Raw genomic sequence first — 24,927 nt, 5'->3', positions numbered from 1 at the left:
GAAACAGACTAAAAAAGCTGGTTGGCTGATAACATAAAATCCACCTTTCATGTATCATAGGAATGAAAGCTAAAAACCCAGCTCCTCAAAATCCCAGGGTTGCTACCTCTTAGATATTGTTGTATCTACTGGGATAAATCTAGCTGCTATCGCATAATATATGGATCACTGTATTATGGTCCCACCCTGTACCTTGCCATATGCATTTCATACCTTGTGCAAAACAGATTCAGTAGAAAGAGGTTCTAAAACTCTTTACATCATGTGTAACTAACAGATGAAATGCATATGGCTCACAAAATTCGAAAGAAAACTGTACAAATTGTATTGTTATAGAAAAGGCCCTTGATTGCTTACATTGCAATAATTCCTTTTCATACCTTTAAAATTCACATAATTAATTAAAATAAATTTCAACAAATATACATATTCAGCATTGAAGTTAACTGTGACTGAGGAGCTCAGCTTCACTGTCATTTTAAGTGTGCTCTAGCACCTTGACTCTAGGAAACTCCATTTTGTCTGGGAAGGTGAATTAAGACAAGATTTACTGGGACAATATAATTTTGTAGCATCTTCAACAGGAGTGACTCTTGCTCATTATTCAAAGAAGTGTGAAAACTAGGGGATATGCAGTTGCCTTCTTCCCTGTCTAGTTACTCATGCAGTCAAGCTTTCCAAGATGTGCTTCCTAATTGGCCATTCTGGAGCTTTGGCCTTTGGCAAAGGAAAGCTCCCTGCTTGAGGCATTGCAATGATAGGTAAACACATTAGTGCCCATTAGCATCCTTCAACCTTAAGAACTTCCACCCAAAAAATATATGAAACTCCTCTTGCAGTCCTCAAAGTTTTGCACTCCACAAATACCAGTTAAACTTGATCTCGCTGTGGTTTAGGAAAATCTCTCCCTCATGTAACCAAACCTTTAAGAAAGGATCCAAAATTTAAAATGTTCCCCCTGTTCCCCTGTCAGAGATTTGCAAAAGACAATCCTGGTAGCCTGGCACCACAGTTTCTGCTGAAGGAAAGGCCTTTCCTCCTACACTTATCTGTGTTTTCCTTCTGTAGTTCTGCTTCCTTTCTCTCTGAAACTCTCAAGTTGCCATCCTATGCTGTCTCCCAACAAAGTGTTACTTACCTTTTAATCCCTCATTCTTATTCTGTAATAAACCATTTATTTGGCTTCTTCTTATACTATTAATTCTCCATACTAGAAAAGTCCACTTGTCCCTGTGGTGCACCATGACCCAACACCTGTCCAGACCCAACAAATGTTTCTCCTGTACGTGTGTCGTTCATTACACGTATAGAGAACTTGCAAGATCACTAGGCCTCTCATTTCATAGTCCCACATCAGAGAAAGGTTAGAAGCAGCAAGAGAAAGTTCACTGCTTATTATCTTCTTCATAGCCACTACAAAGTGTGGGACTGAGCCTGCTCCTTCATTAAGGTGTGCATGTGTGTGCCAGAAGCCTTAGCAGAGTGGAGGGTTCAGGTCAGGGGTGATAGCAAATAGCAGCTGACTGGTATAGCCACAATGTATGCTCACTGGGGAATGGAAAACAATGACATCATCATGACAACCCAGGTTCACAGCCTCTGAGGCTGGTTTAGGATTGCAACCTGTCACATGACTGAATCTACATCATTGAAATGTTCAGACAGAAACTTTGTTGAAAGTGGTGGGATTTGTGGCCCACTCTTTGGGCAAGGACATGTTACATAATGTACTTGGGTCATACCATTTTATGGGAGTGCCTTTTGGGTGAGACCATGTGAAATAGATCAGACAAAGAAACCCTGGCTATCACTTTCATGATAACAATTACTCTGAGAACAGGATACATGGGGTTGAGTGAATGAAAAGTATTGACCGAATTGGCCTGAATCACAAGACGAGTAACTCATGGATCCTCCAAGAGGAAACACTGAGTTACTACTGAACATCTTTGCTTTTATGGCTCTGTATTTGGTTCATAATGAAAGAACATTGCCTAGGTATTTATGCTGATGGGAAAGTCCTAATCTCAAATGGGATACATTTAAAAATAAATAAATGCAAGCCATTTTTCATAGCTATTAGACAAAATCTAGTGTTGGGTTTGGCAATACATACATTAATTCCCTATTAGAAACATGATTTCTGTTTAGAAAGTATCATATAAATCAAGATGTGTGGCAAAAATAGGCTTTCAAAACATTTTGAACTTTCCCAGCATGCTTTTAAAAGGAGGAGATAATCCCTTTTTCAGCAATTGTATTTTATTATGTTGGGGGTTGATGGCTGTAAAACATTGTACCTCCTTTTAAACTTTTCCATATAACTTGATTAGACAGCAGTAATCTCTAATGCTTTCATGTGCAAATTTAGGAATGACCCGGAACAAACGAGTTTCCTTCATCACCATAGCAACCAGAACTATGGAAGAATGCCACTCACCAGGCAATGCAAGTCAAATTTTATCCCTTTGATGTTAATTAACAAATTGCTTTCAGAAAAAAGTCAGTGTATTTTTCCTCTTTAAATGTTTGTGATAAATTTTAAATACCCTTGAAAATGTGGAGGCAGATACTGTATAGCAGTTTAAGACAGGTAAAGTGTGGGCTGCTACATTTAGAAGAGGTTTCTCACACAGTGTTGTTAATACAACTATAAACTAAGCCTGGGAGAGCATTAGCAGGCTGCCCACATTGCAAAGCCTGGAGCATGTGGCTGGTGCCTTATCCTGATCAGAAGAAGTCATATTATTCAACACTGTGGGGTGGGGCCTCACAACAGGATAGGATTCCTTTCTAAGCTTTATGGCTCAAAACCATGAAAGAATATTTTTTGCAAAGATTAAAAAACACATTTGTTCAGCATTGAAAAACAAACATTCAGAGAAGACAAATGGGGGGGGGGAGAGATCAAGCATTTTTTTTCTACTTAGGTTTTCACCTCAGTCCTTGATATATCGATGCATTGAATTAGATTTGACAGGCGACATACATAGTTGCCTGCTGTTAGTCTAGCCTAATAGTGACAGATCTCATCAAATGCCCAATACATATTTTGAGAAAGATAAAATTCCTATTAGAAATAAACCTGTAAACTGATGGCTAGGAAAGGGTGAGCATGATTAGATGAGCTATGAATAAGGACTTTCTTTGAGAACAAATGAAAACATAAGTCAAATTCCATTGGTACAAAATAAAAGTAAGCACACATGAGCTCCACTTCATCTCTAAGAATAACTACATTTCAGCAGTGTTTTCTCATAACAAATATTCTCTCTCTTTTTAAGAATGCATAAGCAAGTCCTGTCTCTCAGATATAGGTAAACATTTAGAGACAAGACACACACAATTGCCATGTCTGGATTATAATATCGCACCTTAATATGCCAAGATAAGAATGAGCTTTTTGCTTACACACACAGCCCCTTCTCTCCTCCCACCACAGAAACCATTAAACCAGGAAGTCTCTAATTAACCTGTCCAAACTGGAAAACTATATTTACCAGTTTCAGAACAAGCAAGTCTTAGGCTGTAAACACACTAGTTGCCAGATCAAAGCCTTTCCATTAGCCACACTTGGAGGAGCAATGGGATGATCTGACGACCACTTGTGAAATCTCTTTGAAGCTGATTTTTTTTTAAACTCACTCAAGCTGCTCCCACCAGGTTTTACAATAAAAAGAGACAGGGATTGACTAGCATCATGTGCTCCTGTTTTCAGAGGAGACACACTGGAACCAGCAGAACAGTTAGTGTGTTTCTACCCTTAAACCAACTTCAGCCTTTGGTTTATGATCCTGGCTTAGCCTGAACAGAGTAATCTAAGTTTCCTGGTTCAGGAGAAATTGTGAGCTGCAAAGGCAGTGGGAAAGGGCCCTAGTGCATGGGCAAAAGGTTCATGCTGAGATTTGAGCATCTGAGCCAATACATTTTGTACTGAACTTAGAAATTTAGATGGAAAGAAAGAGAAAGCACTGAAAGCAGATCTCTCAAAATATCCTTAAATCAAAGCCAATAACTGAATACAGAAACAATTGTTTCCAACAGGTCTATAACAAGGAACCTATCCTTTTATCCTTCCTGTTTATGATCAAAGTATATTCCCAGCATGTAGAAACATTTTAAAATGCCATTGTTGTGATGGGAACATACTAGAATAGTTCCTGCTCCCCTTTTTCCACATTTCCCCTCTCCAGGATTGGTTTTACAACCTGAAACTATTGTATAGTCTGACTAAATTCGGTATCAGCATCAGTCCTGCAAAAAGATGTCATACTTCTCTACGAGAAGAGATTCTATGGTGACAAGTACCTTTCCCAACAAAAATACAGATCAAATGAGTTTAAGTACCTAGGTATCACACGTCTATGGTAACAATCTGGGTAAAGCCTTCTAATTTTCCATGGAACACACACAGTTTCTTTGGAAACAGCAGAAGCAAATGGTGCATGAGAGCCTGTGTAATGTAGACATTTGTTTATGTGTAGGTGGATACCTTACACCTAGGTTTTTCCAAAGCAAGCAGCAGATGGTGAGTATGAAAATATGTCTATATACTCCTGTAACTGCAGAAGATACAAGAGTGTCATTGTGTAGACAAAGAAATCACACTGCTGCTACCTTGCTTTTTGCAGTATGACCATTGCAGTTGTGTGTGAATTCTTGTGACTATCAAATTTCAGTACATTTATTTTTATGGCATGAGAAATCACCTAATGCTACCTCAGTTGGGGGAATGTTCTCCTACATGTGTACTGCTGTATATTTCCATCTAAAATTTTCATTTCTCCTGGGAAGTAGATAAACTTTCAGTGCATGTATAATAAAAAAGGAAGGGGGAAATCTAACTGCAAATTCTTAAAATATGCTTTATTGCCTTTTGAGATCATTATTCCTTTAGCTGTTCCCCACTCACTGTCATAGAATCAACAAATTAAATGTATTCTAAAGGGTCAGAATTTTCTGAGGAGACTTGATTTCTTTGCAATCTTTCCCTGTTTTTTTTTAATCAACAGAATAACATTTGAATAAATTATTTTCATGCTAAAAAGAAAATCCTTGGGTTCCTTCTAGCACACATCCCATTCATTTTTACAAATATACTTTACTGTAGAAATGCAACTGCTGCATCTTCGCTGCAAAGTTCCCACTAAGGTTGCATGAATTAGGAGATTCTACTTGTCCTTAAGTGATAGCTATTAATTTTCCTTGACCTAGCACTTTCAGATGCACATTCTTCTCATTTAAGATTATGAAATTGTTTAGTTGGGAGGATAGTAATAATGAATACAGCAGCCTGATATGAATGAGGGCACAAGCACCCCAAATCCTTTTCCAGCACAGTTGTGAGGAGGACATAAAAACATCTGCTTTCTGGTTTAAACCATACATTGTCATTGCATTGGAACTTGGAACTGTGATTAGTTTTAAACTACAGATTATTGAAAGAAGCCAAGATGAGAAAAAACAGTTTGAGCTTGGCTTGTTTTAATAAACCATCGTTTAAACCAGATGTCACCAACCTTTTGGGGTCCATGGGCACATTTGGAATTTTGAGAGAGTAGTGTGGGTACCACCTCCTCTGATTGCTTCTCTCCCCCTGTCATCCCTCCCCAGACAGAAAGGGAGGAGAGAGTGCGCGCGCACGCACACACACACACACACACACACACACACACACACACACACACACACACACACACACAGGGTTTACTTCCCTAAGAAGTCCGCTAAAAGTTGAATCCAGTAGAATTAAAATAAATCCTCCTGAATTTACATGATTTTACATGGGTCCTCACAAACCAGCTTTAAATTAAAGCTTACAATGGTTGACTGCACAGTGAAAAGCACATATCCAGTATTGCTAGCACCAAAAAAAAAAATCAAAGCAAGGTGCTGATCCTTGTGGATCTTCATTATTTTTATATAGGATGCCAACAAAATGGACTGCCTTCAAGTCGATCCCAATTTATAAACCACCAACAAATTAAGAGCACATCTGTGTATGCAAATATGACTATGATTTTATGGTGGTTTTGAGGGGATCTTTTTTAAAATTATGAATATTCATTAGAATGCATGCCTTCAATCCATGTTTTTGTAATATTGGATTTGTGATTCCCTCCCCCCCCCCATTCAGGTAATGGACGCAGAAGTGAATTGTGACTTGATGGTGATCAGGGAGGAGGAATCTGTGAAAAAATTATGCAAATTCAAAAGCATCTGTTTTACTGCAACCATTGTGTGCACACATGTGCACATTCTTTTACACACACACACACACACACACACACACGGCACACAGATTTTACTGAGGAGGGAGCTGTCTTGGATCCTAGAACTCAACACGCTAGTTCCCAGTGGATTAAATGGAGAGCTGGAGTTTCTTCCTTTCTTATGAGCCTTACACTTTAGAGACGTTCCCTTGGACACAGCTGTAGCCTATTTCCCTGGCTAACAGCCTACAGGCAGCTGGATGTAGGTATTTAATCCTATGCTTATGGTCAGAAATGCTACATGGACAATTCCTTATTACAAAGAATCTCCATTAAGAATATTTGAAACAATCAGCTATAAGATAATTTTGAAGTTACATCTTATTTCTGGTATGTGAGTATAATGGTTGTTGTGTTTTTCCCATACCATGTGATAATGAACTGTATGATAAAAACCAATAAGATCAAATTACTGAATACATATTTGTATGTTTTAACTTTTAGCCTCTGACAAAGGCCAAACCTGAGCTAGCCAAAAGGCATTGGGCTCATTTTCTTTTAGTAAAACACTTTGGATTACCTTCACAAGCATTTTTTCTTGGCATCTTGGGGTTTCCTCCCCCCCTTTTTTTCTTTCCCACATTCTTTTTCTCCAGCACTCTATATTCTTTCTTTCCTTTCTCACACACTCATTTTTCTCTCTTTCCTGACTCCCTTGGTACCCCACTTTAACTCTCCTGGCTGCTCTGCTTTCTTCCCCTAATCTCCCAGATAGATTTGCTTTCCTTCCTATCCTCTTGATTAGTCTGCTTTCTGTTCAGGTGACAATCTGATTCTTGTTAAGCACATGGAGCTATATGAGAAAGTGAGAAAGAGCATCAGTCTTCCAACTTCCTCCTTCAGCTCTATGACCCTTTAAAGGGAGAAAAAGGTAACTCCCCTTTCCATCTCATGACTGAGGCACGGGGAGGGGGGGTCAGAGGCTTTTCATGTGATGGTGGGAAGTCTGCAAGAGTGCCATTGCACTCCTGGGTGCCATTTTGGTGACACCAAATTTAAATTAACCACAGTTTGGCCCAATCAGACATAGATTCATTTAGGTTAAACTAGGAAGCCAATGCTTCTGATCTATTCCTTATAGCTGCATTGATGGAGGGGAACAGAAACCAGACCCAAACTGACCCAATAAGGTTAAGTAGTGTTTGCAAGTGCTGTAGACAGTATTGTTGTTTTTCAGTGGCAGATCGTCTCAAACTTTGATTTGTCATGCATGTCACTGAATGTAGTGGATCTGGGATTTTCCCATAATGACAGCATGTCGCAACAGACAGAAAGCAAACTTGGAACTCCTCCATAGTTTCTGATCTGAATGAATATCTGATGCGGTGTGCTGTAGAACTGTACTGTCAGAACAAACCTCTTGGGATGTCTAGATATGACACGTATTCTCTGATACCTATTCGAATATTTTATTCATTTGTAGTTATGTTACATGATTAATTTGCTGTTCTGAGCTTTCACATTGAACAGAAATGTCCTGAAACAGAACTTCTTCTCCTCCACCCTTGTCTTTCCCTTCAATTTACAGTATCAAAATCAGAGAACTATATATAATGTGTACTTCAGCTCTGAGTTCACAAAAGTCTTGGGAAGAGAATTGTGTCTTGCTGGTTGATATATTTGACATTTTGATGCAGGCAACTTTTTGTGAAGGGATATCAGGAAGCATATATTCATTAATCACATGATTAGAAATGTCAGATTACTCTCATGTAGGGCACTCCCCAGAATCCAGTTTTGATTATGTGTTTTATTTTGAATAATCTGGGTCCATCTGTTGATTCCGGAAATGTACCTATGATGGCTTGACTGTTATTCAGTCAACAGAAATATCTTCATTAAAAATGTTGAAATACTATACTATTGATTTAAAATCAGATAAGTAAGACAGTCATGTAAAATTTTAATTAACTGAAATTTTTAGTTATTTTTAATGAGGCTTCTTTTTCCAGAAAAAGAATATACTAAAGGTAGTAATAGCTGTACTTTTAAAAGACTACAGAGAGCGAAGGTGAACTAGGACAATGCCAAGTCCAAACCAATTACGAGAGGAGGGACTAGCTGGAACATAAGGAAAGTGGCATTCAGGGCTGGGTGCCTTTGTTTTGTTTTTCCTTCTGATGTAAACATGCCAGGTTTTTTAACATTTACAAAGCTTTTGTCCTAGTTTGGAAAACCAACGGTCCACATTTGTAATAATATTTACGTAAATAATCTAATAAGCATCTCTCTACTATGCGTTTGGTTAGCAAGACACTCAGGCACTCACTAAAAACCCCCACTCTATTATAAAATAATTGTGTAAGCACTTTTCAGTACTTTATTAAGAACTGTAGGGATACAGTAGAGTCTTTTAAAAGATTGCTGTTTGAACATAATCATTGTGATTAACAGATCCATAATTCACTCTGAACTTGCATTCAGTATATTACCATATGTCCTATTTAAAATCTACCACTACTTAACTCATCAGGTATCCATTTATTATCATCTGCAGAAGCACAGTTCAAAATTAACTTCATTAGGCTGTTAAATCTAACAGAACATACAGACAATTCTATAAATTAAAGTAGTAGGGATCATAAATATATAATTTTACAGCATAATATGTGTATGTATTCAGATGTAAGTCCTACTGAACCTTTCTGACAATCCTGTACTGAAGATCCGCTGGCTAAGGGGAAGCTCTACTGTATCAATGGAATGCCAGTTTCATCACCACAGTGAGACATGTTCTGGCAGAACATCCCACAGTAGGGATGGATGGACTAGCCCAAGTCCATTAAATGTCAGTTTTGAGGGTGCTCAACTGTAGGTCTATTCTGTCCCAATCTTTTGAACTTTCTGAAAGAATGCACGAAAAATATTCATGAAATGTGTACATATTTTGTCTGCCTTTTATACACACTCTTCCTGTAATATACACATTTTCCAATGCATTTCAGTGCACTCTCCCCCTTAAAATAAGCATGCTGTATGCATATTTATGTAAAATACATTTTTGTGCACACTATTTAGGACTGAAAGTGCATTGCAAAATCTGGAGAAGTGCATTATTCAACTGATAGTTGTGTTCCCATCCACAAGCAAATTTGGGAACATTAAATTGAGTTGGTCTGCCATTAATAGCAAACCAGACTAACTGCTATCCTATCGCAGGTACATCAACAAAAATATGCTGGTGGAACAGCTGAAATGGGTGGAGGATGAGACATGGAGGAGGACACTTATTCTGAATCCTATACCCCTTCAATCCATAGCCAGGCCCCAGTCAACGATCCAGCTTTAAACCAGTCCCATACTTGGGTCTCATCTACACAGCGGTTTAGTGTGTGTTTGGTGCTACTTGCATTCCCTTTTAATTCGCATGGTTCACATGACGTTACTGGCAAACAGAAGCTATCATGCAGTTTTCCCCCTGTAAATCTGTATTAACCTAATCTGCTGATAATTATGAAAAGTTTAAAACAATACAGCTCCACTCCAGCCCACATGTCTTTGCAGACAGTTTGCTTTGATGGTTCTTAGTGGGTGAGTGAGTAAATAATCACTTTCAGCTCTTCCCCCTTTCTCTGCCCACTAACCCTCCCATGAATTCCATTTTGTTTCTGGTGGTTTATCCAGCAACTTCTGACTACTCTGTCCTTCCCCCTTCACAGTTTGCTGCAGCCCTCCCTTCTTTCCTCTCTTTCTCCCCAAGCAAACTTCATTCACTCCTTTTGTTTCCTAAAAAATCTAAGGTGTTCTTTTAAAAAGTCACCTCAAAAATATCAATAGCAATGTTGATATTTTGAGAAAATATCGATATTGACATTGATACTTTGAGAAAATATTGATTGTTATTGATAAAAATATCAATATTGGTATTGATATTTAAAAATATTGATATTATGTTGATTTGTTTTTTTCAGTGGGGATAAATTAATTCAGAAAAAGCAAGGGGTAGCGGAGAAAGGGGGCAGGTGATCCCTCTTCTTTTCAACCACCAAACTTTAGGAAGCAGGGGGGCAGGTGGGAGTGGAAATACTGCTCAGGTCAAAAATATTGGCACATGCCCAGTAACTGAGGGCAGGGCCACAAAGAAACAGTGACACAAATCCTTCCCAGAGGAACTTCTACTTGTGTGAATGGAAAACAATGTATTTGAAGCCACCATTGAGCACAAAGTGTGGACCTCGCACATCTATTATGATGGTAAAAGCTGTGTATTTGCTACGAAGAAATGCTCTCATGTGGATAAACCCTTGGTGGGTATTTTCCCCCCACATTGGCTCAAATGGGAAAAGGATTTTTTTAAACAAAATAGCCACTCTGCATTGTCTGCTGCTCTGCTTACATTATCGCAACACAGCATAGGTTATGGGGTAACTCAACACTCAATCATAGCACACCATCACAAGTGCAGAAGCCTCACAGGGGGAGAAGACAAGACAAGAGGTTGATATGGGGTTATATCTCTCTGGCTATGTGTTATGGCTCACAAAGAAGAATTCTGATGAGGGGGAACAGGGAGAAGAAGCATACATGGGATCTTGAGTGAATGGATTGTTAACACTTCTCTTCCAAGGACCTTAAGAAGTACCCTGCCTCAGGATTCCAAGCACTAACATCCAAAGGAATCTGTTTCACTAAAATACGTGGGAGTGCCAGGACAGAGCACCCTACACAGGTACAAGAGTGAACACATCCTCTAATGCATAACTGCTGCAACTATCTCCCAAGTCTTTCCTCACCCTTTAGAGCTTGGAAAAGTTACTTTTTTGAACTACAACTCCCATCAGCCCAATCCAGTGGCCATGCTGGCTGGGCTGATGGGAGTTGTAGTTTAAAAAAGTAACTTTTCCAAGCTCTGTTAACTGTGTGTCTTGCCTGAATTGCATTGAAGTAACACTCTCCTAGTGAGGGGCAGTATCTCCCACACGCAGGATAGCCATTCAGCTCCACATGCCGTCAAGTTCTCTGTTGGCAAAATCTAGCCACCCCATCCTAACCAATGCCACTGCAGGCTACTCACATTCTATTTTACCTTTGGTGTATGCAGCAGAATAAATAGACCCAGTACACACAGAGTTCCCCTCCAATCTCCAAGTGGGAAAGGGTGAATGTGGTCACTGCCATTCCAGTCTCCCCCTCTGCCCAATGGGTTGAGGGGCTGAGGCATGAGCGCTGGCAGATCATTCTGATGGTACCACTCGCTATTCTCTCACTAATTTATGTAGGTTATGTTAGATTCAACAGTCTAATTTACAGCTTCAAGGACTTAGCTAGTCAGAAATAATGAACCTGGAGAGTTGTGGGCAACCAGTTCTACTACCAACTGGTGGCCCTAGATGTTGTCACCCCCATATTTAACAAAAGCTCAATAGGGCTCAGATGAACAGTGTATCGTGAATGCAAATCTGCAGGACAATGTTCAAGGAAGGTTGTTTATGCATGTATCTCTCTTACTGGACTGAGCAAAATACTTTTGATAAAACTCTGAGCTTTTTGTTATTGTTGCTATTTTTCTCTTAACAAAGAGAGCAGAGATTTGTTCTTACTTTTATGTTTAGGCTCCAATTCTCTGACTTTTGTCAAGTGGTGTCCTGCCCACAGAAGGCACTTTGATCCGGCAGAGGTTTCTATCAGTGAATCAGGGAAGAGGTGATATTCTCTCCTTGCAGCCTTCCAAACTCCCCTTTTCTGTTCCAGAAGGTGTGTAGGGGAAGGGGGGATTAACAAAAAATGGCCTCTTTCCCAATTCTGCTGGCAGAAGTTTCCACTGGATCAAAGAGCTATTATTTGTATTAGGGAATGAAGTTGCTAGGCTCCCTTGCAGATTTTGCCTTCTCTGTGTGGCATGATTCATGGCTGCTTCACTGGAGACAAAATTACTGAACAGAAGGTTCTACTAGGTTGCAAATAGGAAATAACTCCCTAGTAGTCATCATATTTATTAGTACAAGCACAACACACTTCATGTACAGCAGCTATACATGTGTTGGGAAGCTGTACCCAAATATAAGCATCCAATGCATGTCCTTGCAGCACAATATACAATTGTGTGGTCATCCAGCATGCCAAATGGATAACTTCTATTTCCTGCACAGAAGTATCTGTGTCAACATTTTCTCATGTGTGATGTAGCTCTGAAGGTTTTCTTTAAAAAGGTAATAGATATTTCTCTTCAACGGCCCCTTTGCTTTTCACACTTGTTTTCTTCTTACAGACCAGTAAAGTGTGAATTATGTGGATTAACCTGTAATAGGTTGGTGTCTGGAGAAAGTTGCCTAGTTTGGTTGGCAAACTTGGTGTTCTTTGGAAAATGGGCTTCTCATTCTACCTGTATTGACTTCATTGGAGACTGGCTTGCTGGCCCCTTTAGCAGTCATTTATACAAGTAGTTCCAGATATGAATGTGCGTGAGGAAGCTAGATTCCATGTATCCTTAGCTGGATTAAGTTGTATGCATTTCACTGTCGGCATAAAAATTGTATTTGAAGGCACTGACTGTCAGATTCTCTGCACTGATTCGTAGATGTAGCTGAACAGAACCTCTTAGGGTTGGGTTGAGACTCTCAGGGCTGGAACAAAGAGCTCTGCCATCTGACCCATTGGCAGTACAACAGTTGCTGCTGGTGAATGTTTACTCTTTATCCCCAATACTGTATACAAAGACCATAAAAGTGTACTTGTCTATCTATGAAGGATGTATGGCAGCATAAGTAGGGGCATGGGTGGTTACAGCTCTGAGACAGAAATTCCTATGGAGTGTTCAGAGTCCTGGAGCCCTTTTTTTTAAAGCTGCAGTTGTCTGCCTCTCTTTCCAAGCTGAGGATGCTATTTTAGCAGCAAACCAATGCTTGCCCTATGGCTGCCAAAGCTGCTTTATAGGATCAAGCTGCTCATCAGATACTCTCTTGAACCAATGAATTGTTCACAACCTCAGGGAGTTTAAATGTTAGCTGGGAAAGCCAAAGAATATGAACTGTACTGTAGTCAGCCTATCAACATTTTGCAGCCAGCCTGATCCTTTGTATTCTAGTGGGTTACTGCTCTTTAATTACTGCATATTTAAAAGTAATAAATGCCAGCTCCTAGTCAGTGTGAATCTCTCTCTTTCTGATAACATGCTTTTCCTAAGAAAATTAATCATTTTCCCTGTGTAATGATGGCACCATTGGCACACTTTTCAGTTTGGATGGCACACTGAATCCTTTTAGGGATGTACTGAGGCTTCTACAGGATCAGTTTTATTTATCATCATCATCTTCAGTATCCTTGCTGCTTGCTGCATGCTGCTTCCTGTTTGACCTTGGCATCTTGAGGTTTTTTCCCTCCCTTGGGTTCTGTTTGTTTTTTGGTGCTTCCCTATTGCTGCTGTCAGTGCCAGAGAATTTGGTTCCAGGTCAGTATATTGAATTGGCTAGCTATTCTATTTACTTGGAAACTAACTACAGCAACTTCAAACACCAAACCACATCTCTGATATTCCAAGGAGGCACTCTCAGTGTTGTATATTTTGTGATTCTGGTTGTTTTTAATTGTTTTTAATACTGTATTTTAAGGTGGTTGTAACCCGCCATGGGATATCTGGGTGAAGGGCGGGCAATTAATGCTAATGTTTAATAATAATAATAATAATAATAATAATAATAATAGTTTATTTATTATTTAAAGAAAAACAAAGGTGGGAATATGATATTTGAATAGTTCCGCTCTGTGTGGGATGCTTAAATGTTCTTAGCATATTTTCTTTTTTTACTTTTAAGAAGTAGCAGTCTAAACCCAGAGGATTAGGGGGGAACAATGTCAATGCACTGCAGTGTCAAAGTCCTGACAAAGTTGTGTTTCATGTTTTTTTCTGCTTTGATGTTGGGAAACTTTGGTTGCCTTTGTTTCTAAAGATTGCTCTCATTCTTTGGTATTTTACATTTTAGGTTATGCAGTAAATGAGGGAGCAGAGGGAGAGGAATGGCATGTATAGACACTAATATATTACTCAAATTATAGGAAGAAGATTCCAAATGAGAGTTGTTGAGGCCCAAGCGACAAGGCTGCTTCCAGACTACGTTTGGAATCACCATACCTCAGTCACCTACATTGTCTCGGGCTGGGCTGGGGAACCTTTTTCAGCCCAAGGGCCACACTCCCTTCTGGGCAACATGTCAGTGTTAGATTGACTCTGCAGCCATGTCTGCACCACACCTCGCTCCCGCACCTCGCTCCCGCACCTCATCCCTCCCCTCCTGGTAAGTGGCAGCAACCCCCGGAATCCAGAACCTGGTATGCAATGCTGCCCCGCCTTCACCACCCTTCTGACCTCTACAGCTTAGCTCCCATGTAAAGTGTTATCATTGTAAAAAGAATCTGTTATGTGATTTAAGGCCATTTAGTGGTGGCTGCTCATTTGCTACCGGGCCAAGTTCAACGTTCTAGTTTTGGTGTACAGCTTGGGACCAGGATACCCGAAAGACCGTCTTACCCCTTATATACCTAGTCGATCACTGCACTCTGCATGTGAGGGCCTCCTGCAGATACCTCTTATCAGGAGGTCCATTCTGCACAACATAGGAAATGGACCTTTAGTGTAGTGGCACCTACCCTGTGGAATTCCCTTCCCTTAAATATTAGGCAGGCGCCATCTCTGTTGTCTTTTTTATTGAAGGCCTTCCACTTTCAGCAAGCCTTTTAAGTTGAGACCTATCCCAGTCTGTGTCTGTGTTGGAATTGCTTTTTAAAGCCTTTCCCCCACTAAACGATATTTTTTTTAAACCCTTTTTAAAAGATATCTTTAAAGCTTTTTAAAAAAATGTTTTTAAAGTTGTTTTGTTTAAATGTATTTTTAGGTCTGTTTTTATGATGTTTTAAAGTGTTTTTAGTGCTTTTGTTTGCCACCCTGGGCTCCTGCTGGGAGGAAGGGTGGGATAGAAATCAAATAATAATAATATATAATAATAAGGCCATTTATTGTCAAACTGATTAGGTCTGCAAGCTTTAATCAGTAGAGTAACTGTAGAGTTGCCTACTGATGGGGGAAAATGGTTTGATTTATTTTTGTGGGGGGAGAAGAAAGTGCCAGACCAGTTATAAATACTTCAATGTTGTTGTTGACAGTATTTGAGCTGAGGCCCACCTACAGATCCACCCACCCCTCAAAAACCTGCTGGTTTCCACCTGCAAGATGCATTCTAGGCTGTGCCTACATCCAGAGACCCAGTAGTAGCTAGTGGGGCTCTGCCACTGTGCCTCATTCCCTGTGCTTTGCCTCCCTCAGTAAGTAGCAGCAACCTTTGGCATCTGGAAGACATGTGTGCAATGCCACCCCACCTTCACCACCACACTAACTGCTGCTGCAGAGACATGTACTCCCATGCTTCATGCTTCCTGAATGTTTGATGTCAAAGTTGGCAGTCCTGATCAATCAACTCTAGCTTTGCTTGACTAAAGGGAAACAGTTTACCTTGTGGGGCTCTCAGTGACTTCATGTACCGTAGATATTACATAGCATTGGAAAGAAAATAGTGCCCTGCAGGGCCCCACAGCACAACACTCCAGGACACATAATCCACCAATATAACTGTCTGAACTTGGCCCCAGAAGTACGAGTGGAACCATTGTAAACAGTGCCGCCAACTCCCAACTCACAGAGACAGTCCAGGGGGATACTGTGGTGAACTGTATCAAAAGCCGCTGGGAGATCAAGCAGCAATATGCAAATATATTTTAAATGAAGCAATGAATTTGTCAAAGGCAGTTGGTTAGTAAAATAAAATTTGTCTATTTATTTGAGAGGCTGTTCTCTTTTTCTTAAATCTGAATGACAAAGAAAACTGGGGGTGGGGCATAATTTTTTTTTTGCCCTATATACAGTACAGTATTTGTGTACTACATGTCTATTTAATTAACTATGCAACTACTACTTTTTTCAGAAAAAAATGAGAAATCAGAGGCACAATAAAATATTCTCTGCTAAAGCAATATGGCATTTATCATGCCAAACACCTTAAACTCAGTCACCCATATTATTATTCTGAATCCTTTCCAGGCAAACTGAAAATGGATCACTGTCCAAGCTGAATCAACTGCTATATTGGAGAAGATTTTCGTTGAAGCCTATCTGTTCAAGTATCCTATTCTTCAGTGGCTTGCAGAATAACAACTGCCCACCTACATAGCAAAAGAACCTTTTTACAGTACCCACAAATATGCTCAATGCATCCATTAGGAACCAACAGTACAAACAAACTATAAAAATAACTGTAAAAATATTCTGGAGAGTGCTTAATGGGGTGACATTCATCCCAAAGAGAGTTGGAAGAAAAAATGTCAGAGACACTTAAGCTCAGTAACTAGAACTATAAAGTGAATCCAGAGAGACACCTTTGCCTGTTCCTTACACTAACAAATTGTCAGACTAAGATGAATAAATACAGTGAGCAACGTAATAACAAAAATAAATGTAAAATAAATGTGTACCTGATAAGATATGTCTGCTTTCTGCTATCAACATAATATGTATATGTTAAGTTGGCAAGTTGTTAAAAGCACTTTATATAACACTAAGGCTATCTGGAAAATAAGCAGTCAGACAGAGTCTTAGTTTCCATTCTACATTATTATGTTCCATAGAATTCAATCAAGTTATCTACAGTGTTTTAGTCGATGTACTGAAGTAGAATAGGTATAGCCAAGTGGGACCTGCAACAAAATGTTGAAGTATGAACTGTGATACTGTTCAATGTTTCAGCCAGTCAACCATGCCTACTCAATTCCATCCCCTCCTCCCCAATTTTCCCCCAACAGTCATTCAGCATTGAAAGGCTGCTGACCATGCTCAGTCCTCATTGGGCTGTTTTTGCCCCCCCTTCAGTTTTCCCCCCTACCAAATGTTTTTGTACTTTTGCAAGTTTTGCTGTTTGGGCTATATAAGGATCAGCACTCACTGCTGAATGTGGCAAATAGAGGGAATCATGATGACAGACATATTTTGATGTGAATTCACCACAAATGCAAAGGAGCTGTTCAACAGGGATTTTTGCAAACACTTTCAATGTATAGAACCTAAAAATATTATTTTGATTACAAAAAATCTAAACCATTTTCATGAGTGATACATTAGCTCCTGCCAGGCCATTTATATTTGCTGCAGTCTCCATTGAGGTGTCCAAATGCAACATCTGCTGCAAGTTCCTGGGATCAGTTTCAGTTAATGCTGCAATGTGGCAATCAATTGTTAATGTGTTAAAAATGTTAATGCTTGCCCCTTGCCCCTCTTGGCTTATTTAAGTTTGGCATGGTGGTATAACCAAGTGGATCCAGGGTATGGTCCTGATTGCTCCTTTGCTGTAGGAAGGCATGCTCCCAAACAGCCATGCTCAAGGCAGGGGTAGCTGTTTCCATTCGATACAGACTGCTTCTGCCTCCCAGTGCTGTTCTTTAATGTTGCCCCAAGCTGATCCAATTCAGAGACTGAAGGGATCAGTGTGGGAAACCCTTCCCAATCTTTCCCACACCCATCCTTTCAAGCTCCAGTTTCATAGTCTGAAAGGAGGGGTTGCTGGGAGGTTTGAAACCCTACCCCAGGCTGATCCATTTCAGAGCTTGAAAGGATCAGACTGGGGCAGGCTTTGCAAGTGCAAGGAATTTTGACAGGCATCTGGGGCAACCCACCTGGCAGTCATGTGACATTGTGATGTCATGTGATTGACAGATGTCTTATCTATCAAAGCTGGTTCTCAGGGTGGGGCCAGATAAAGATCTTAGCCCTGGAGCCAAAAAGTTTCCCTACCCTGAGGTATATGAAGCCATTGGGAGTGGTAATTAGGAGATCTGAGGCAAAGTATCATCAGCACGCTGATAGATACCCAGGTCTATTTCTCTATAACATCTCAATCAGGAGAGGCTGTGCAAACCCTGGACTGATGCCTGGACTTGGTGATGGGCTGGATGAGAGCCAATGAACTGACTCTGAATCCTAGCAAGATGGAGGTGCTGTGGGTGGGTGGTTCCTGAGTCTGGATAATAGGGTTTACTCCCCCTGAAAGAGTAGGTGCAGAGCCTGGAGGTGCTCCTTGATATACCTCTGTTGCTAGAGGGCCAGGTGATCTCAATAGCTAGGACTGCCTTTTAATAGCTTCAGCTGGTAAAACAGTTATAGCTGTTTCTGGATTAGGATAGCCTGATTACTGTTGCCCAGGCACTGGTAACTGCCAGGCTGTATTACTGCAAGACACTCTGTGTGGGGCTGGAAGCTGCAGCTGATGCAAAATGTGGCAGCTCAATGGTTCACTGGGGAGGATATAGCCAACATGTTACCCTGCTGTAGAAATAATCACACTGACTGCCAATTAGCTACTGGGCCATGTTCAAGGTACTTGCTTTGTTGCATAAAGATTTATACTGCTTGGGACCAAAATACCTGAACAACCATCTCACCCCTTATATACCTAGTTGATTACTACGCTCTGCAGGTGAGGGCTTCCTGAAGATACCATCTCATCAGGTGGTCTGCTCCACACTATATAGGAATCAGACCTATACAGTGGAACATCATGAATATAGTGGAACATCAGGAATGGCTGCCCTGGGCTCCTACTCAGAGGAAGGGCAGGATATAAATCAAATAATAAATAAATATATAAACAAACAAACAACAAATAAATAATAGACCTACCCTTTGGAATTCTCTCCTATTAAATATATGACAGGTCCCACCTCTGTTGTCTTTTCAGCACCTACTGAACGCTTTCCTCTTCCACAAGCCTTTTTAGTAGAGATTTTTCCTAGTCAGCATCTGTATTGGAATTATTTCTTAAGATGTTTTAGAGGTATTTTTATTGTTTTATTGTTTGCCACCCTTTTTGGGAGGAAGGGTGGGATATACATGTAAATCATCATCATCATCCCAGTTTTTCCAAGCTCGTTCAGAGTCTCCCCAAGATTTCTCAAAATATAAAGAATGTCTCAGGAGCACTAAGGTCCAGGGAGCTCTCCAAGCTCTCTCTTTTCCCAAGCATTGAACTGGAAGGCATTACCAACATCAGTTTCCATACACTCTATAGACAATGGACACAGCAGAATATGCTTGGGAAGGCCTCTACTGTTACTAACCAACCCCACTACCACAACCGATGGTTACACCTTCCTTGCAAGTGTGAGGTTCTTGGGGGTGGGGGAGAGGGAATTAGTATGGAGGGAAGCTGCAGGTAGGGTTTTTGGGGTGCTCTCCAGGTGAGTCAATCTCTGGACTTTGTTTTCATTTTTTTAAAAATTAAGTTTCTAGGTGGTCTGGTTCCTGAGATATACAACAAAATGTCAACCCCCCCCGCAACTTCAGTTACATGAGCTCATAGCTGGCTGCTCTAATCTCACCCTTTCAGGTTTGTAGCCAATAAGTGAAGTCAGGGTTGTGATTGACAAAGCAGTAGCTAGATGTCTTTGCAAGTCAGAAAACTTGTTTTTTCCTGCTTTTCTGAAAATCTCATCAATTGAGTAAGTAAGCTTTCAGTCTTTTTCTCTCTTGTCTGCAGGAATCAAACAAGTTTAAATTTTCCTGTTTGAAGAGGGCAGTGTTTTGAAAACCTTCCCAATATGAACCTTTAATTTAGAACTTGCTTTTCTGGGAGTAAAGCTGTAATGCTAATCCCACATACCCAGAGTAAACCCCACTGAATTCAATAGGACTTACTTTTGAGTAGACATGGTTAGGATTGTGCTGTAAATTGATGGGACTTTTGGGTGACCATAGCAAAGAATTGTGTTTGTGTAGTAAATCATTCTCTCCTCCTCCAATCCTATTTTTTAAAATCAATTAGGCAGGGCTTACTTAGGTATCACTGCTTTTATTATGTTGGAAACTAGTACTGATTTTATTTTTTTTAAAAAAATATTCTGCAATAACCAACTGCTTTTAACAATAAACTATTATATGAGATGTATATATTTTTACATTTCCAGTGTGTGTGTATATATGGAGTCTTTCCAATGACCCTGTGGGGTAGGGTTGCAGACTAGAAACCAAGGCAGCTCACAATAAGAAATAAATCCCTTTAAAATCCAATAACCATAAAAAGATATATAAACAGTTACGAAACAGCTTAAAGTGGCATGATTCTGAATTTTCGGTTGGGTGAATGAAGTTCCTTATCACTTGAGGCTGCAGTCCTGTGCATGCTTCTCAGTTTGAGTAAGCCCCATTGAATACATTGGGACTTGCTTCTGAGTAAACAAATTAGGATTGTACTATAAAATATTTACAGGTTGTGTTAATAATAAATGTATTTGATAGTCATGCTTATATAAATATTTCTATGTCCTGAAAGGTATCTGATTTCACACTATGATTGTACATCATTTATTTCCTCTACATTTTACGTGTACCCTTCTTCCTTGGGGTGGTTGTGGTTACCCTCTGTAGTTTAGAATTGCAGCTGTTGGAGGCATCCATCTTTACTCCTGAGTGCTCCCATCTAACATCTCCACAACATTAGGCTCTTTTCTTCCTACAATGGCCTTCGGGCAGTTTAACCCTTTTTGCCAGAAGCAAGTTGGCTAGATTAAATGTTCCCTATCGAGGCACCATCTTTTAGCTAAGATTTCTATCTTAATTTCCAATCAGAGAAATGTTTTTGTTTGTGCTAAGCAACTGTGGTTGATGCTTAATGTATCACGCTTAACGATATCACTCAGGCCCACCCCATGACATCCCACCCCCAAAATCTCAGCATTTGGGATGCTTCTGACCTGGTAACCATAACTGTAGGTGACCCTTGGAGCAGGTTGGAAATATGAAAGGGATTGGGCTGGATTTGTAATTGGGCCCAAGAATTCTGAGCTATGAACTCCCTTCACTAATTTCCTTTTGTGTGTTCTTTACTGTTAGTAGGAATGTTGTTACTTTGGACCTTTTAGAGTAAGCATTTTACTTACTCTAAGTAAAGTTACTTACTTAAAAGAAGTATTTTGTTACTTATTTTTAGAATAAGCTAAAGCAAAGACTTCAGAGCTTGGAAAAGTTACTTTTTTGAACTACAACTCCCATCAGCCCCAGCCAGCATGGCCACTGGATTGGGCTGATGGGCGTTGTAGTTCAAAAAAGTAACTTTTCCAAGCTCTGACAAAGTAACCATTACACATCCCCTTTTGCATATTTTCCCCTCCTTTATTATTCTCTTATTTCTGGTCTTCTTTGTGGTTTTGTGTGTGTGTGTGTGTGTGTGTGTGTGTGTGTGTGTGCATCCATTACTAATTATGCTTCATATAATTTCTTTGCCAGTTTGACTTTGTACCCTCTTGCATTGCCCTCCTGGAACTTCTCTCTCCTTTCCCTTACCCGTAATTCTGTTAATACAAATACTTTTCATTTTAGGGCTTAATACCAAGGTGACTACAATCCAACTAGATTTTTAAAGGCTAAGGTTATAACAGAGCAAAAGCTTCAAATGAAATAATTACAGAGCATGCTTTGTTTTACTTTGTTCACTGTCTTGAAAGTGCCATTCATATCCACAGCTGGTCAAATAGGTACGAATAATAATCGTTGCTTTTTATCCTCTTTTCATTAATTATTCTTTTGCTTTCAATTTTCTTTAAGTATGTTGATTATTCCTAACTACAAGAATGTCTTCCAGAGGAAGGTTTGCTTTTGAATTGGCTCTGTCTGCTGAATTTGTCAGGTAAAATACTTTGCTGAATGACATTCAGCTCTCTGATAATGCAAAGTCTATTGCAAAGATATTTCAGTTGTGTTTTGTGCTCATTATTCATGCTGAATGGCCAGGAGCACTCAGAATCTGTGAATATTTCCATATCAGTGGAAGCTTCTAAATCAAGGATTACATTTTATTTATTTGTTTGATATATTTCTTAACTACCCTTCATCAGAAGATTCCATGGAAGTGTACAAAAATGTGAAAGCCGCTCACACAACATACCCATACAGTATAAAGAAGCATACTAAACAACAAAAGAAACTTCTCACAAATTAGAGCAAGCTTCATATAACAGCAAATGCTTCTCTCTGTATATGTACATTCCCAGCCCTTAGGTGAACTACTTGATGGTTTCTGGACTGTAAGCCTGTATCAAGATCTCTAGAGATATCAGGGAATTTCTGACCAGTTTCTGTGGGAGGGCATATCCATTTAATGTAAAAGCCTTTTTTCATTATAACACATAACATATATATACCCGGTACTACAGTGGCAATTTCAGGAGTGCAGGATCCCTTCATGTTAGTCATAGCCATATCCCTTCCCCCCCCTTTTGCTGCTGGGTTTGGAATGAGAACCTTGTTAATGCCTTCTCCCACAACAACAGATGTCTCTAGCAGCCAATTAGCATGAAAGGGGAGAGTGTTATTTATTATTTATTTATTACATTTATACCCTGCCTTCTTTTTATCATAGAAACCTAAGTCGGCTTACATATGGTTCCCACAAGGTCTCCCATCCAGTCACTGACCAGACCTGACCCTCCTTAGCTTCAGCAGGGTGCTGGCCTCATGTGCCTTCAGACCATAGCCTGGGTGTTAGCTTCTGAAAAGAGTCTTCTCAGTGGCTGACTCACCTCCTTTTACTCTGAATTGCTCCAATCAGCAGGAAAGGACAAGGTAGCATGTTAGAAGACTCTTCTCAGTGACTAACACACTCCCCTTTCATGCTGATTGGCTCGTAGGATGTTGGAGACATAGGGACCTTCTGGGACCCTGCTCCCAAAACAGTAAGGGGTCTAAGACCCCAGATAACTACACCCCTGGACATACGTAAGATTTGGATGCTACCCAATGGCAATGTGCATGCCTGCAATCATGGCAGGAATCATGGAATTGAGGAGCACCTAAGAAATCCAGAACATAAAACTTAACATTTTTTAAAAAAAGGACTGAGTTTTTAGTCCTTAGCGTAGCTTTCATCATTTATTTATTTATATTTTTATATATTGTTCCATCAAATTTGGAGCTCTGCAGAGCTGAAGACAAATCCCTTCAACATAGAGACAACAGAGGAAATTGAGATGCAGTAAGCAAGAAAAAGAATATGCATTATTTTAGTTACAGATACTTAGACTTACATTAAAGCTTGATAAATTTAATCTATTAATGTTTAGCTTGATTACAATTTTTGGTCTGATTAATCAGGCCAATGCCCCTTAGACCCCCCACTGTGATTTTTCCTTATTGACAGTCCTACTTTTTTTAAATAAAAGTTTTCCCCTCTAAAGAATTGCAAGAATTGCAATTACCAGGCAGAATGAACCCTATGACATCCAGTGGCTTCAGAGTTTTGCCCAGGATCTATCCCTTTAGCCCAACTCTAAGGAAAAATAAACAAACTGGAAAGTTTTGGATTCATGTTCCCACAACCAAGTGAACACAGAACTTGTCGAAACCTTGTGAAATATCTTTATAATACAAGGGGAAGCTTAACACCAGTGCAGTCTAACTCTAACACATGGGGAAGATAAACAGGCTTGTAAAGAAAATCAATAAAGTCACTCTAACTTAGCTAGTTACATTCTTGAGGAGAGCCTTGGGTTTTAGAAACTATGCAGAGAGGTTGTGAAAGAGCGCAACTTTTGAAAAAGAAAACTGTGTTTCTCAGTATCTGCAAATTCTGATTTAGAAGCAGATAATGAAGATATTGCTGGAGATTCCACATTTTCTACATGTGCTACAACACACTGCATGTGCATCACAAAGTGAAGTCCCAGCATATAGGAGCACACCAGAGCTGGTTGATGATTTTGCTGAACTTCTAGTCTGATGAAAAACACATTCACTACAACTGCATCTACTGCAGGGATGGAGAATCTGTCTCCCCACCCCAATGTTACTGGACTACAACTTTCAACCTCTCTGACCATTGGCTATGCTAGTTGGGGCTGATGGGAGGTGGAGTCCAACAACATCTGGAGCTTTTACCTAAGGAAGCCTTGTAGTGCATAAAGCTCCAGGAATTTGCAGGACTCTGCTAGCTTCCTGCTTCTCATTACTACTCAACCAGCCCTGGTGGCTTGGAAGCTAAGACAATCCATACTAAACATTTGCCACAGAAGAAGAAACCTTGGTTGCAGAGACACTAGATGCTTCTAAAGCATTTTCTCTGCCCGCATTGTGAAACAACTTGGCCTATGCCTGGACACATCTCCCTTCCCCACTGTTGATGTAGGGCTCATCCAGATGACTATAAAATGTGTGACATGATCGCTTTGTGTTTTCATTATTTTTTGGTTGTCCATATGACACCATGCACTTTTGTGCATTTTCACGCTGTTAAATCCACTCCTGCAATACCGCAAATCATGCGATTTGCTTTTTTAAACCGGGAATCATCCGCTGTACCTTCAGACGCTCGGATGCAATACCACGGACTTTACAGCTGTGAGCATTTGATGGGAGGTTCTTGGGCAGTTCCCCATATCCCTGCCCTCATTCTCAGCCAACCACGTATTTCCACTGTTGCACATGTGCACGAATGTCCGGGGAAAGCCCAGGAAAAAGGAACCTATCAGAGCAATGGTGTGGTGTTGGGGGGCCCCCCTGCAACTTCTACTGCGCAGATGCAAAAAAGCACATTTGTGCAGAGGCAGCAACAGCGGTTAATTTTTAGCCAGCCTGCAAACTGGGCAGCCGCTCAGGGTGAGATCTGCAATTGTGGTTGTTTGTAAACTTTTT

At 40.1% G+C, this 24,927-nt stretch overlaps 1 long non-coding RNA gene across 1 annotated transcript; it reads left to right on the top strand.

Annotated features, from left to right (window-relative positions):
* The first annotated feature begins 6,519 nt into the window (after nucleotides 1-6,519).
* LOC133382203 (uncharacterized) lies at nucleotides 6,520-16,737 on the top strand. The gene is made up of 3 exons (XR_009761844.1): nucleotides 6,520-6,602; nucleotides 14,265-14,503; nucleotides 16,300-16,737. It is a non-coding gene; the product is annotated as an uncharacterized LOC133382203 (long non-coding RNA).
* Nucleotides 16,738-24,927: the final 8,190 nt, after the last annotated feature.

Source organism: Rhineura floridana, chromosome 3, assembly GCF_030035675.1.
Source record: "Rhineura floridana isolate rRhiFlo1 chromosome 3, rRhiFlo1.hap2, whole genome shotgun sequence".
Lineage (NCBI taxonomy): Eukaryota > Metazoa > Chordata > Lepidosauria > Squamata > Rhineuridae > Rhineura > Rhineura floridana.
The sequence above is the reverse complement of the archived record's forward strand: the minus strand, read 5'-3'. Positions and strand labels throughout refer to the sequence as shown.